General features: G+C 38.5%; 1 protein-coding gene across 4 annotated transcripts in view; it reads left to right on the top strand.

The window, feature by feature from the left end:
• tulp3 (tubby-related protein 3) overlaps positions 1 to 15,958 on the top strand; it is a 470,805-nt gene that overhangs the window by 51,980 nt on the left and 402,867 nt on the right. The gene's annotated exons all lie outside the window — the stretch shown is intronic.

Raw genomic sequence — 15,958 nt, 5'->3', positions numbered from 1 at the left:
TTAAAGAGCAGAAATTATTGAGCTCAAATTAGTACAAATATGAGCAGTGAACTGTTGAATTATATTCATAAATTTCATAGTGAAAAATTTTCAATGAACGACTTACAATTATTTCTATACATGACAGCTGATGCAGTGGCAAATAGGAATTTTCTTCAGGGTCATATAGTGTTTAAGAGTTGCCATTTGGAACAGAAGTTTGTAAATTGGAGGACACTATCTCCACCAAGTAAGATACTGTATCAATTAAATTCATAAATTAGAAAAAAATAAACCAAAATAAGTGGTAATATTTTAGCAGTCTTTGATATTTTATTTAAGTGCATTTATTATATAGGTTATATAAACTATGGTGAATCAGTATAACTCTGCAAAAGGAAAAAATACAGTCCACTCCAGAATTATTGGAACCCCTCATGAAAATGAGTTAAACATTATCCACTCATGCAAAGGATGATATATTGGGCTTGAACAAAGACATAAACTTCATATTTTATCTTAAAACAATTTTAAAAAGAAATGCTTTCTTTAGTAACATTTTCATTAAAAGCATAGGTTTCAAAAATATTGGCACTTCATTGATTAATATTTAACGAATCGTTCCCAGGAAAAAACAACAGCACTGAGTCTCTTACTGTAATGTTTAACTAGGTTGGAGGACACTTGTAAAGGGACCTTATAACATTTCTAGTTCTTTAATATTGTTGGTTTTGCTTTTCTGGATTGCCCTCTTTTGTTCTCACAATCATTTTTGTGCTGATTTTAATGTATGGGATCCATCCATTGCAGAGTTTTGTAATCATTTGGCAGAGGCAGCCATGTTTTGGTCTAAAAATTCCTGGTATGTAGACAAATTGATTCTTCCTTTAAACTGCTCAAGAGCTCTTGGACCACTTGAATAAAACAATCCCAAACATCAGTGATTCTCCACACTGTGATTCACAATATTTCACAGTGAGTATCACATGGTTTTCTTTGTGGTCCCTCTTTTGCAACATATGTAGAGATGATGTGCATGACTAAAAAGATCACCTTTCATCTCTTGTGTCCTCAATGCTCAATTCCATTTCTACTTTCCATGATGCTTGGCAAACTTCAGGCATTGCATTTTGTGGCATGTCCTTAAGACAGACTACCTTCATGGAACTCATGGAGTTGGTGTCTAACAGCTGATTTAGAGATATTATAACCCCAAGGTTCAAGCAATGCAGTTGAGAAACCATGATCTTTCAGTTTTTTTGTTCTTTGCTCCTTCTTACAATGTATGGGATGTATTGTATTGTTTTAGGATTCTAGTAATTGTGTCTCATTTGTTCTTGAGAGGATACACTATGCTCAAAATGCTCAATGTTTTTGTCAGATATTTTTATTAGATAAATTTCATTTTGAATATCTGAGTGATTATATGTATTTCTTATGTTATATTGATAGATAGTACTTCATTTATCCCAAGAAGGAAATTTAGCTCTTTACAAAAGCATAAGAAATATTATAACAAATTTTTGTAACTTCTGGAAGATGTATGATATTTGTCTGCACCTGTAGTTTTTCTTTTTCTTCAATTTACCTTGTACTTGTAAAGGCTTGGGAATATGTTCTGGTAGTGGTAATGAAATCCTGTACTTTTGTAAGCAAAGGAGAAGAGATATCTGTATTTTCAGGTTATGAAAGAGTTTGCTTAACTGCTTCATCTGAACAGGTATGTACATGTCAGGTATCTCTGTATAGTTTTTTTTTTAAATTATTTTTGTCTTTAATGCATTTGAACATATTTACACTGTGTCATGGAGGATAGTGGCCCCCTTTAATGCAAAACATAAGGAGTTGTTGATACTGTGTATGTATTCTAAATCATTTATTTTTGCATTAAGTTCAGACTAACCTTTCGCTTTGGTATGTGTCTTGCCATTTCATTATTTGTCATTTGCCTTCAGTGAAATGACTTCAGATTTTGGCCTGGTGGTGAGGTTTTTTCTGTTTGTCATGCTTCTTCTCTGTGCCAACACAGAAGAAGCATGTGTCATTGGTGTGTGAAATGTGCGTCATTGTGAGTGGTAGTCACTGGTGTTCTTTTTTTGATGGTGTGTATTACTTTTTTTTTTTTTTGCAATTAAGCTTGTATCTTATACTGGACGCTCATCAGGTGAGTATTGCTTGCTTCACTGTGCCTTTCATTGTGAAGCATGGTGGATTATCAATAGAGACTGTCATGGATACAAAACATAAGGAGCTGTTGATACTGTGTATGTGTTCTAAATTGTTTGTTTTTGCACTTTCTTTTTAAGTTCAGGCTGATCTCTCACTTTGGTATGTGCAGCAGCATTTTGCTGTCTCTTTGTGGCCGACGGTGAACCGAGGTTGCGGGTCATTGCTTTTTTTTTCTTGTGGTCAAATGGGTTGCGCGTACATTGTGTGTCCTGCAGTTGACTTTTGTGCACCATTGGCAAGTGGATTGTGCTTCACTGTCAGCGGTAGTTGCGGGTATAGTTTCTGTTCTTCGCCTGATGGTGTGTATCACTTTGTTTTGCAAAAGACTTTGTTATACTTGATCCGCACTGCAGTGTTTTTCCCGAATTGGCTGGTCTAATACATTTCACAGAGTTGTTTTTGGCTATGCCTTTCCTGTCAACTTTCATACCTCATGAACATTTTTCAGGAACCAGGGCCTTCCAGGCCACATGAACTTGGGCCATTTGTAGATCCAGGTAGTAGTTTCCTGATACTTTTTTTATCTCCTACTTCAGGGCGTGAACTTTCTATTCAACCAGGAACTATCATTGATGGAGCTATTTTTAAATGTCAATTTCATTATAATATTAATGAATGTACATTTAATTAATGATGTTAACATTACCTTTTTTCTGTTCTTATTTCTGTCTCAAAATTGTGAATCTTTGCAATCTGATGTAAAAGTGGTCTTCTCTTGTGTGCTCTAGGTTTCCTATGTTTTTTTTACCCTTGTTGACTAATTTCTTAAATCAATTCCCTAAAATACCAATAAATGTATTTGTGATAACATACAGTACAAGAACTAACAACACCCTGTTCTTCGTTGTTTTGGTGGTATTGCTGCTTATTGAAATGATATTCATAGATTAACTTACGACCTTTGCACGTTATGTATTTTGCATAGAGGTTACAGTTCCCAGCCTGCAGTGGGAACGCAACATACAATAGTGCCCAGCGATCACAAATGGCCCAAGGCCTACCGCATATAAGAATGAATTGGGTCCTGAAAACAAAGCTGCTATGGTGGGGAAATGCCTGATGTCGCTGGGACTTCTGTTCCTGTCGGTATTGCTGCAGACAGGCTTTATGCCCCTGCCCCTGGTCTGTTTTCATGTCAAATATGCAGCATCCCTATGCTGCTGTAGTTTTTGTGTCAGCTATGTTGGTTCAGCGATGCATGCTGCTATGTCTTCACTGGGCATGGAAAGGAGTCAAAGCCAAGTTTTGAGTTTGTCATGGGCCGGACATCCAAATCATGAGTTGCGTTGTGTATGTGTGATGGTGCAGATGGGCTCCTGGCTCCCTCTTCTATTATGGAAGCCTCTTGGACCCAACACTGTCGATAACATAACCTAGATGAGTTTGGCAGATGAAGAAAAATCACACATTAAGCAATGGGTGTAAAAGTGATCAGTGCTATTATTAAAAAAAAAAACAAAAAAAACCCAGTGTTCAAAAAATAGTTCAATAATTAAATAATCCATAAAAAGGTGTATCAGTGGAGGTTAAAAATCAGAATAAATAAATCCATTCAAAATTAGGTTCAAATCAGCTGGCAGGAAACTTTCTTTACTAAAAAGCCTGGTGCTTTCTTTGTCACTGGCAGCTCCTCTGCTTATCCCAAATGGGCCTTTCAATAGAGGAGTTGCTCTAACAGCAGATGCAGCTGACCTGTCTCCGGTTTGAGTCCCTGCCATCCCATGGCTATGGAAAGGCTTCCTCTCCGGACCTCGGCTTGAGTCCCCAATGGCCAGGGTGCTCACACTGGGGCTCTCCTCGTAAGCCTCCTCGACCCCCGCTAACCTTCCTGGTCTTCTGCAGCAAGCTGTCTAAACTCCTAGTCACTTCCACTCTTCAATGCAGCTCAGCCAGAGTGACCCATTCTAACCACCCCCCTGAATGTCGGCCACACACTCCTCTTTGGGGCTCCCAGCTGCCTGCTTTCTCTCCCTCAAGCCTGCTGTCCTCACCTCACTCGCACCAGCTACTTCCTCCTCCTGTCCTCTATCTTTCTTTCTCCATTTAACCTCCATCTTTTCTTGATCGATTCTTCCCTCTCATGCTTGCACTTCCCTTTTTAAAATGGAGACCTGGCACAGCTGTGTCGATTAGCTTCTCCTGGCGCCAATTAGGGTCATGGACGATCCTATATCCGTTCACTTAGTGCAGGGCCATCCGCTCCCGCATCATACCCGGAAACCGCTCTCACCATGTCACCACGCCCCCTCCTACCAAGATGAGAGTGTGACGGTTATTTATTTAAAAAGATGCCGATCAGCCGCAGACCCTCACTCTACCACAGTATCTGACAGTATAAACTGTTTATGGAGACAATGATTGTGCTTCAAAGGCCGGGGGAGTTTTTTTATGATAGACGGACAACCCTTAGCATTTATAGATAGATAGATAGAGAGAGAGAGCCTTTACATCTATTCTATCTTCTATGTAAGAAGATATTAGAATAGATGTAAAGGCTGTCACTAACTACATTAAAGAAACTCCTAATAAAAGTGTCTGCCCTTCCTTATACAGTTCCTCTGTGTTACTAGTAGGGCTGCAACTAATGATCATTTTGGTAGTCGACTAATTGTTCAATTTTTTTCCGATTAGTCACGATTTTTTCATCCCTGACTATTTTGAAGCCTGTGACCTGTGGTTGCACATCCTGTTCTGGGCTCCAGTGCATGTCGTACCTCATCTGCTCACATCTGTCCACCCCTGAATGTCACCCTGATGTCTCTGCATTAACACGATTAAAATTAATAATAATCAAATTAAAATAACAACCAGTAAAGCATATGAATTTGAAAATAATCAGATGTTTTTATGTTAGTGTGACCATCACAATAAAAAAAGATATACATTAAACAATACAAACTAAAGTGCATGTAGTCTTTAAACAAAAAAAGTGTATTTAACTTAACCAAAAAATACATTGTTAAAACAGAAACATTTTTCATATTTTAGTAATAAATGACAAAATGTAGACATAAACTGTACAGTAATCCCTCCTCCATCGCGGGGGTTGCTTCCAGAGCCACCCGCGAAATAAGAAAATCCGCCGAAGTAGAAACCATATGTTTATATGGTGATTTTTATATTGTCATGCTTGGGGTCACAGATTTGCGCAGAAACACAGGAGGGTTGTAGAGAGACAGGAACGTTATTCAAACACTGCAAACAAACATTTGTCTCTTTTTCAAAAGTTTAAACTGTTGCTCCATGACAAGACAGAGATGACAGTTCTGTCTCACAATTAAAAGAATGCAAACATATCTTCCTCTTCAAAGGAGTGCGTGTCAGGAGCACAGGCTGTCAGAAACAGAGAGCAAAGCAAACAAATCAATAGGGCTGTTTGGCTTTTTAAGTATGCGAAGCACCGCGGCACAAAGCTGTTGAAGGCGGGCAGCTCACACCCCCTCTGTCAGGAGCAGGGAGAGAGACAGATAAAAACAAAGAGTGAAAAAATCAATACGTGCCCTTTGAGCTTTTAAGTATGTGAAGCACCGTGGAGCATGTCGCTTCACTAAGTAGCTGCACACAGAAGGTAGCAACGTGAAGATAATCTTTTAGCATTTTTAGACGAGCGTCCCTATCGTCTAGGTGTGCGAACAGCCCCCCTGCTCACACCCCCTACGTCAGGATCAGAGAAAGTCAGCGCAAGAGACACAGAGAAAAGTAAGTTGGGTAGCTTCTCAGCCATCTGCCAATAGCGTCCCTTGTATGAAATCAACTGGGCAAACCAACTGAGGAAGCATGTACCAGAAATTAAAAGACCCATTGTCCTCAGAAATCCAGCGAACCAGCAAAAAAAATCCGCGATATATATTTAAATATGCTTACATATAAAATCCGCGATGGAGTGAAGCCGCGAAAGGCGAAGCGCGATATAGCGAGGGATCACTGTATAATGTGTAAAGCCTGAAGTGCAAAGATCAAGTAAACACTTTCACAAAAGGTTCAAGGATGATACAATAGCTTACGTGGCGCAGCGGTAGGAATTGCTAACTTATAATCAAGAGTCCCCCAGTTTGATCCGGACTGCCTCGTATATTTACCGTTTTGAGTAGGGAGTTGCTCTTATTAATAATATTATACAATAAACACATACATTTGATTTGTGTCTGTAACAGCCACTGTAAATGTATAGTACTTGTAAAAGTTACCGTTTTTTTTTTTTTTCCCCCCACTTTTATTCTCTCTGTCACGATCACGACACATACTACCCGCCCCCCCAGGGATCTGACACTGTTACTTTTTATCTGAAACTGGGAATATCGGCAGATGTGAATGGTTTTTGAGACAATCGAACTGGAAATTCTCTGATTTGGATGGATAAACGCCGACAACACAAAACGCTGGTGAATCTGCCGTATTCGTATGTCAATGTCACTTGATTTTTTTTTATTTAATTTTATTGAGTGTTCCTGCTTACGCTGATTAGTATGCACCTTATAGCCCGTGATGTCAAAGCCACACTGACAAAAAAACCAGAGACATAGGTATATATGATATTTGGAATTATTCATTTTATGACCTTATAGTACATTTCGGAAAACATTGTGGCACGGATTCATCATTATTCATATTATTCATATTCATTCGCATACCTTCTTGCGGTTGTAATCAGTGACAGCGTGTTTTTTTTCCCCCGACCTTGCCCAGTGTGCACAGGACTCCAGGACATGTTCCTCTGCAAGGTGAGCCATGACGCTCTTCTTTTCTCAGTGATCCCATACATGCCTTGCATAGTACATGTGCTTTGATCTCCCACCAGGTCAAGCTTGTTATAGCACAAGCAACTGGCCACCTGTGTGCACCTGCTCACGCCTTCTGGTGTCAGCTTGCAGCACCGGGGGTAAAAAAAAAAAGAGACAAATATATGTGACATTTTGAAGAAATCATTGTATGACTTGAATAATACCAATCAGATAACATCATCGTACTAATGCAATATTATTTAAAAACGAACAGATCAGGTGTAAATTTGTTACTTGTAAAAGTTAGCTTTTTTCACTTTTATTTTCTCAGTCTCGTTCACGCTCTCCCTTCCCTCCTGATCTGACCCTAACTAACTAACTAACAGCACCAGCATAAATTCTCAAGAGACGGCGGCATCACAGCTTCAGGATGCTTGCATTTCAGATGTTCATGCATCGTGGTGGTGCTGCTGTGAAAAGAAAGCTCCGCTTTGCATAATCTGCATTCGACTGTTTTTCATTTTCGGTGAAGTGCTCCCACACTATAGAAAGTTTCTGTCTCAATTTTTTTCCATCTCCTTCCCCCTCCTCTATCCGACTCGCCATTGCAACCACGTTTATTTTCCTCTACATTCTTCTTCTCCTCAGGCGTTCTTTCTTCGTTGGTAGAACTGTGTGCAGTCTTGTCAAACAATAAAAAACGATACTGCCCCCAGACGTTCATGTAGTGCATAGCAGTTACAAAAACCAATATGGTTCTTTGTGACTGGAGCCTCTGTTGAAGGTTCTGTTTATGACGCGTCGGCAATAAAAAAAAATCCATGTTGACGATTTTTTGTAGTCGGCGTCGTTAATTACGTCGACTAATCGTTGCAGCCCTAGTTTACTAGACAAGTTCAGTCTGCTATTGGTGTGGACTCCTAAGTAATTGTGTCAGTGCACCATCTCCACATTCACTCCCTGAATAGTGACTGGGCGTAGAGGCAGTTTGGTGAAATAAAAGTCAGTAACCAGGGGTCTTATTTATAAAAATTTATGTGGATTTCAGCATGAAAAAATGCACACACCATATAACAAGAAAATGTGTAAGATAAAAAAACCTGATGTCAACACACTTCTATGCAAAGTGACCCTTTATAAATCACAACTGCCTTGTAAATGTACATTTGTGAACACGCCTCAATGCTAATTGACCACATACAGTACATAGGCTATCACGATGCTGCAGACATTCATTGGTTGTTAGAGCAGCCTTCCATCTAAATTGTTGAGACCCCTCCACCTGCATTCAAGAGCATCCATCTGCACTGTGCAGCTGAGCACACAAGATCATGTGTGGAATTATAGCGTCTCTCCTCTCTGTTCTCGGTGTCTGAGAAACACGTATGGTGCCAGTGTCTCAGTGGGTAGGTGCTATAACCTGCTGATTTAGTCACATGATTGTTGATACAACGAATAGTATAGAACATATGAATAACTGATGTCTGCCTAAGACAGTTTGCCTCAAAATGAAATGACTCATTGGGTTGACCCAGATCGCAGAGACATGTTGCTTGTCATCCTCATCTTGGCATCACATATGACTTGTGCATTAGTCGGATGTAACAGCTAATAGTTAAGAAAAGCAGTTTCATTCTTACTAAATGCCCTGACTGCAACATGAGTGCAGTAAAGTGCTCTGACTACTTTAAGAAAGCTGGACACTACTGCAACTTGCCTTTTTTTGTTGGCGAAAATATGTTTAATGTATGTACACCCATACCATACAAAAAGTTGATGTAGCACCTCCTCAGTCAGCTAATGGCTTTCAGCACAGTGGGCTTGATGGAGTGAAACTTGGCTGAGATATTCCTGATCTGTCTTTTAGTTCCCTGAGAAGTGCTGATCTTACTGAGGTAAAAGTCTGTTGTACCACACTCTTGTTCTTTTCATATGTATATTGTTCAGCTATTAGCCTTGAAATCTCTGTGTATATGACAACTGTCCAGTGTTGTTTATGGGACATCTGCTGATCTCTTGGTCCTCTTTTCGTATGTTTGGTGTATTACATCAACTTTCTCCTGGACATCCTTGTCTTCATTGTTCATTTGACCTTTACCTGGTTTCCTGATATGCCTGAACAGGTTTCTGACATTTATTAACCCTTTTGTACTTCTAAGATGGATGCAATATTTTAATATGGTAAGCATACCAAAACACTTTATGCACAGTAACTATATTACTCCTAGACGACTATGTGACCCCTATGTCTAATTTTTCTTCCATGCTAGATAGCTCAGCTACCATGGAGTGCTAAAATGGGGAAACTAGTCGATTGCTTTTAAATGTGCAGCTGTGATTGGCTAAGCTGCACTCATTAAGGTATAAAAGGAGTCTGAATGGGATTGACAAGAAAAAATGGAGAAACGAAAGAGAGAGAGATGGGAGTAAATAGAGAGAGAGAGAGACTGTTGTGTTGAAACAGAATGAAAAGGGAATACAAGCTGGTGCAGCAGACAAAAGGCTTGACAATCATGAAAATGCCCCAGAAGGAGTGAGACGCTCCGGGGCAGGTCTCTCCTGCTGAGCATCCAGGGAGTAGGAGCAGTTTAAGAGTTTAAAGAGTCATCCTACAGATGCCAAACGATGTTAGTGGGATGATGGATTTGAGCTTTGGTGTCCCAGTGTGTGACTGACTGAGGTGTCTGGAATGACAGCTGTATTAATGGATGATTGTGTTTGTTTGTGTCTTGGCCCTGATGCAGATACCCAATAGGTGAGCATGGAGGAGACGGGAAAGAAAGGCACTGAGGCTCATGGAACAGAAGTAATTTGATTTTATCTCTTTGGTTTTAGACTTAATTTTATCCCACTTTTGGATTATGTATTGCTTGATTATTTATGGATTATTTGTTTATGGAACAGCACCACGCTGTTTATTTGGATACTGTCTGTGTTTAATAAACTGCACTAAGTGCTTTTGCACCATCCTTGCTTGTTTGTGTGACTTCGTTGCACCAGTCCTTCCTCATTTTCATGACTGTCCATGTCCTGGATAAAGGAAGATGCCAGGTTTCAGGCTCTTCGGGGCATTCCAATCCCCTTTATCAATACATCCCATGTGTGCAGAATCCTTGTAGGTTTTCTGCAAGTGACATGATCTGGTATTATATTTATAGTCTAAAGAGTGCAGAATGAAAAGAAAAATAGACAGTACTGTTTGTTTTTACCTATTTCATTTAGGGCTACCAATAATTCTATAATTAACTATATGTGAAAACAAATCCCATGCTGAAAAGAAAAAAATAGAAACACAGAGTTTGAACATTTGGCACTGTTGCCTTAATTTTGATCTTATTTTATTGAAATTGTGTGAAATGTGATATTAGCATTTAATGTTTTCATGGAGAGTTCATTATTAAAAACAGTTGCATAAATGAAATGAAAGCTGCTGTATTGTGAACTATTTTAATTTTATAGATGTGTGTCCAAATGGTTTGGTGTCCTAGGATGACATCTAGTGGCCAGGACTTTTGTTTGTATATGTTCAGCCTGGAAAATATTAACTTTTTCCAAGTAAAGTAAGCAAGGAAGGGGCATACTTAAAGTATTTGATAAATGATGATTGATTTTCTAATTGTATTAAAGCATTTTCATTATCAAAATTTAATTTTGGCATTTTGTGTGGTTTAGAACAATGCTCAACAATCTAAAAGTAAACCCCATTTAACAAAGTCCAAACAAAATGTGTGAATCAATTTCTTGTTTTATCTAATTTTTTAAATACCACCAGTATAAGGCTGCAATCGCAGTAAAATCAAAAAAGTGAAGTATACTAAATTATCAAATGAAGTTTTAAATGCCAATTCTTCCACTTGTTCAGTTTTTTTAGTTGTTTGTTGTTTCTTTTTCTTCCTCTGTCTTTAGAATTTCGGTAGCATGATGATGCATTTAATTCAACTTAATGTTACATGTACTGTACAAAATTACAGGATCTTTCTTTGTTACTTACATTGCACACTTCTTCTGCTCTTGTAGGCTCCATCCAACTGACCATAAGCCCATTTGATATTAAACTACAGTACATACAAGTAGATGTTTCTGTAAAAATTACAATACAGAAAAAAATAGGGGTGGGGGGGGTGGGGGCACTGCATGTTTAAACAGATAGGATCAACATGTTGCTAACTAACAAAAAGAAACTGATGGGACAGACTGTTAAAATGTAATGTTTCTTATTTCTTGAGAACAATAAGCATCTTTTTGCAAAAGTAGATACTGACTGAAACTACACTTTATTTTCATTCTGCTTATCCTGACAGTGTTTGTCAGTGCAAAATGCTGAGCTGAACAGGCAATCCTATCCTTAGCAAAGTCTCTCAATACCTCTGGGAATTTCCCAGATGCTCCCGTGCCAAATGAGAGAAGTTCCGTTGTGTCCTGAGTCTGTCCCTTGTTCTTCTCACAGTGGTCTGGAGACATCCTAACTACATGCTGAAATCATCTCAACATTTCAGTCTCAGTCTGGAGAAGCACTGGTTGTATTCCAAAGTCATCCAATTGGGAACTGGTCTAAGGAAAGAGACCAGCCAAAAAACAGTCCATAAATGACTCTTATGATTGTTCTGACCTTGCTCAGAACAGAGATACTAGGACACACTCCTAGATCCAGATTTGGGAGTGGTATATGCTGGCAAGCATCTGGTATGTGGTTAACTAACTAGCCTGGCCTGACTCAGCCCAAAAGTGCCACTTGGAGGCACAGTATGTGCTCAGGTAACACAAGAGGAAGGTTGAGGGTCATGTTTCACTAGAAGTTGAGCAATAAGCAAAAGTGGAACAGAATTATGACATTCTTTCAGTAAGGTTGCTAGTTAGCCAGGCGGCACGGTGGCACAGTGGGTAGCGCTGCTGCCTCACAGTTAAGAGACCTGGGTTCACTTCCCGGGTCCTCCCTGTGAGGAGTTTGCATGTTCTCCCCGTGTGTGCGTGGGTTTCCTCCGGGTACTCCGGTTTCCTCCCACAGTCCAAAGACGTGGAGGTTAGGTGCATTGGCGATCCTAAATTGTCCCTAGTGTGTGTGTATGTGTGTGTGCGCCCTGCGGTGGTCTGGCGCCCTGCCCGGGGTTTGTTTCCTGCCTTGCGCCCTGTGTTGGCTGGGATTGGCTCCAGCAGACCCCCGTGACCCTGTAGTTAGGATATAGCGGGTTGGATAATGGATGGATGGAAGGATGTTAGTTAGCCAAAAATGTTAATGCCAGAAATAAAAAAAAAAAATAAAGCCAGATTTTGTTTTCATATATTTTGACCTACAAGATAAAGTTACCTGCTATGAAAAAGTTTGGGAACCCCTCTCAGCCTGCATAATAATTTACTTTACTTTCAACAAAAAAGATAACAGGGGCATGTCTTTCATTTCCTAGGAACATCTGGGTACTGGGGTGTTTTCCGAACAAAGATTTTTAGTGAAGCAGTATTTAGTTGTATGAAATTAAGTCAAATGTGAAAAACTGGCTGTGCAAAAATTTGGGTACCCTTGTAATTTTGCTGATTTGAATGCATGTAACTGCTCAATACTGATTACTTGCAACACCAAATTGGTTGGATTAGCTCCTTAAGCCTTGAACTTCATAGACAGATGTGTCCAATCATGAGAAAAGGTATTTAAGGTGGTCAATTGCAAGTTGTGCTTCAGGAAATGGAAGGCCACAGGCACAGTTGCTGTTAAACCCAGGTCTGGCAGGCCAAGAAAAATACAGGAGTGGCATATGTGCAGGATTGTGAGAGTGGTTACAGACAACCCACAGATCACCTCCAAAGACCTGCAAGAACATCTTGCTGTATGTGGTGTATCTGTACATCGTTCTACAATTCAGCGCAATTTGCAGAAAGAACATCTGTTTGACAGGGTGATGAGAAAGAAACCCTTTCTGCACTCATGCCACAAACAGAGTCACTTGTTTCTTGCAAATGGTCATTTAGACAAGCCAGATTCATTTTGGAACAAAGTGCTTTGGATTGATGAGACAAAAATTGAGTTATTTGGTTATAACAAAAAGCGCTTTGCATGGCGGAAGAAGAACACCGCATTCCAAGAAAAACACCTGCTACCTTCTGTCAAATTTGGTGGAGGTTCCATCATGCTGTGGGGCTGTGTGGCTAGTTCAGGGACTGGGGCTCTTGTTAAAGTCGAGGGTCGGATGAATTCGACCCAATATCAACAAATTCTTCAGGATAATGTTCAAGCATCAGTCACAAAGTTGAAGTTACGCTGGGGTTGGATATTCCATCAAGACAATAACCCAAAACACAGTTCGAAATCTACAAAGGAATTCATGCAGAGGGAGAAGTATAATGTTCTGGAATGGCCGTCACAGTCCCCTGACTTGAATATCATCGAAAATCTATGGGGTGATTTGAAACAGGCTTTTGGAGGCGTCTAGAGGCTGTTATATTTGCAAAAGCAGGCTCAACTAGCTATTGATGTAATATCTCTGTTGGGGTGCCCAAATTTATGCACCTAACTAATTTTGTTATGATGCATATTGCATATTTTCTGTTAATCCAATAAACTTAATGTCACTGCTGTTTCCATAAGGCATGTCATATATTAAAAGGAAGTTGCTACTTTGAAAGCTCAGCCCATGATAAACAAAAATCCAAAGAATTAAGAGGAGTTCCCAAACTTTTTCATATGACTGTATTTTCAATTTAGTACTGCAGTTTAAATTTTAAGCTTAAAAACTTACAAATATAGCTGTTTACAGTTTTATGAAGGAAATAATGTTAATGATGCCATAGCACAAAAGATTATCTTTATTTCTCAGTTTATGGTAGCACTAAAACAATGAACGCACCAAGTAATATACTAATTCAAAATATAATTAGCATTACAAGGGAGGACTAATCCAATCATTAAGGGTTTTAAAGTTAATTTAGGTTAACTTTAATTTTGATACGAGCAAATAGTCATATTTTTATTTATCTGCCATCTGTTTAAATTAAGTTTCTGTCAAGATCACATGTTGGTTTTCACTCGTGTGTATGTTTAAACAAACTTGGGTATCATGCAAGTGGTATTTTTTAAAATTAATTCTTTGATATAAACACAACACTAAGTATATTTAAACAGAAGGCCTAGACAAGTTCTGAACATACAATGAGACCTTGATTACATAAAAATATGTAATTTTAGGTCAGAAATTAACATTAAAGAAGGCAGTACTATAGCCTACAAAGGATTTTCAAGTGTTATAGATTGGTGGCTGAGTTTCATTGCAGTGCTGGTCTGAGGTACTGAGGGTGTGTATGTAATGGTACCGTGTGCTTTAAATGCTTTATCATAGTTAGATGCCATTTGTTGGATCTACTCAGCTGGAAATGTTCTCAGGGTTATAAGCAGATGGTTATGTTTATTCTCCAATGCAGAGTTTTGTTTTTTTTTGTTTTTTTTGCCATTTTTAAACTGAGGACCTAAATAAGAAAATCGATACAGTACTAGGACCCAGTAAGAGGGTAATTACCATAATGACAAGAAGCCATACATAGACAAGTAACAATTGACATGCAATAAAAAACAGTATGAATTTGTTTCCATACAACCATATTTCTCACATGAATATCAATAAAAGTGGAAAAGAAACATATTGTTATTAATACAATAATTATGATTCAAACAAGGAATAGATTTCTGAGTTACTGTACGTCACTGTCATTGTAAATACGTAGTGTAAACTTTAGTAAAGCTGTGAGAACTACATTCTTATAAGAGATGTAGAGTGAGGATATGTTAATTTTTGAAAGGAAAGAATAGTATGAATGATCACTTCACCATGAATCAAGTTTAGGATGAGAAATAAAGTAGTCAAAAAATAATGTATTGATACAGTTTATTTACCTAGTCTTAAGTAATAATTTTTAAATAATGTTTTTGAAATGAGCTCCATTATTACCAATGCATTCTTCTAAATGAGTTTGCAAATTGTTCAGCATGTCCTGGTTTTCATTTTAAAATTTCAGTAAATTGAGTGCAAAAACTGATTCATGCAGCTAAACCATTTCTTAAAAAAAAGTGTACTATTTGTATTATATATGCGCGATAGGGTAAATCTCCAGAAAGAATTTAACAAACAGTCCAGTTGAAAACTGCCTAATGACGTCGTATTGAATTCTGAAGTCTGTCTTACCCTTGTGATATTTTTTCTCAGTGGTCCAACAGACATGTGCTTCACACTATCAGTAGATGTAAATTTATTGTATCTCTTTAAAACAGTGTTAAGCTAAGGACCTGGTCCTTGCCAAGGCATGTTAAACTTAATCTAAGATCTTCTTTGTCCCTTAGTTACAGATTTGCTGAAGATTTAATGCATGCCATAACGGCTAACGTGCAATGAGGAACCAACCAGCTGTACATGACCACTAAAACTGTATTTAGCATAAAACACTGCCATGGCACTACATATACCTCCACCATACTGACTCAACCCCACCCTGCCCAAACACAGCACCCGAAAAATCATCACATACATGTGTCTCACCAGTTCTTTTAATTTTGACATTTCTAACTAGCACCACAGTGCCTTCACTTCACAAGTTTGTCTGTTATTCCCTCCTCTCTCCCTCTTTCATATACACATTTTTGCTGTCAGTTATCACAGTTTAAACAATGACATTAAACATGAAGTATTAACAAAATGGTATAACCTGAATTTGAATGCCTTCCTAAAAGGTAAATTGAAAAGAAGGCAATAAGAAAGCAAGGCCAATGTATCAATTAACAAATTGGCATAGCATATGAGACATAGACGTGTCAAAGTACAAATTAAATGATTGAAACAACTGTTTGCTTTGAATGCATTTCTGAAGACTGAATTAAGTGAAAGAATAAGCATCTCTTAAAAGGGCAATTATTAAAACATGTTAAAACTCAGTAAATACTATCCTCAATTGTTCATGACCATCAATGACTTGATAATTATACTCTACACAAGTATTTTTTAACTGGTGCGTCATGTAAGTAACAGTGTAGTGCCTCGCTCCTCAGACAAAAA

This window comes from Erpetoichthys calabaricus, chromosome 1 (genome assembly GCF_900747795.2).
Source record: "Erpetoichthys calabaricus chromosome 1, fErpCal1.3, whole genome shotgun sequence".
Lineage (NCBI taxonomy): Eukaryota > Metazoa > Chordata > Cladistia > Polypteriformes > Polypteridae > Erpetoichthys > Erpetoichthys calabaricus.
The sequence above is the reverse complement of the archived record's forward strand: the minus strand, read 5'-3'. Positions and strand labels throughout refer to the sequence as shown.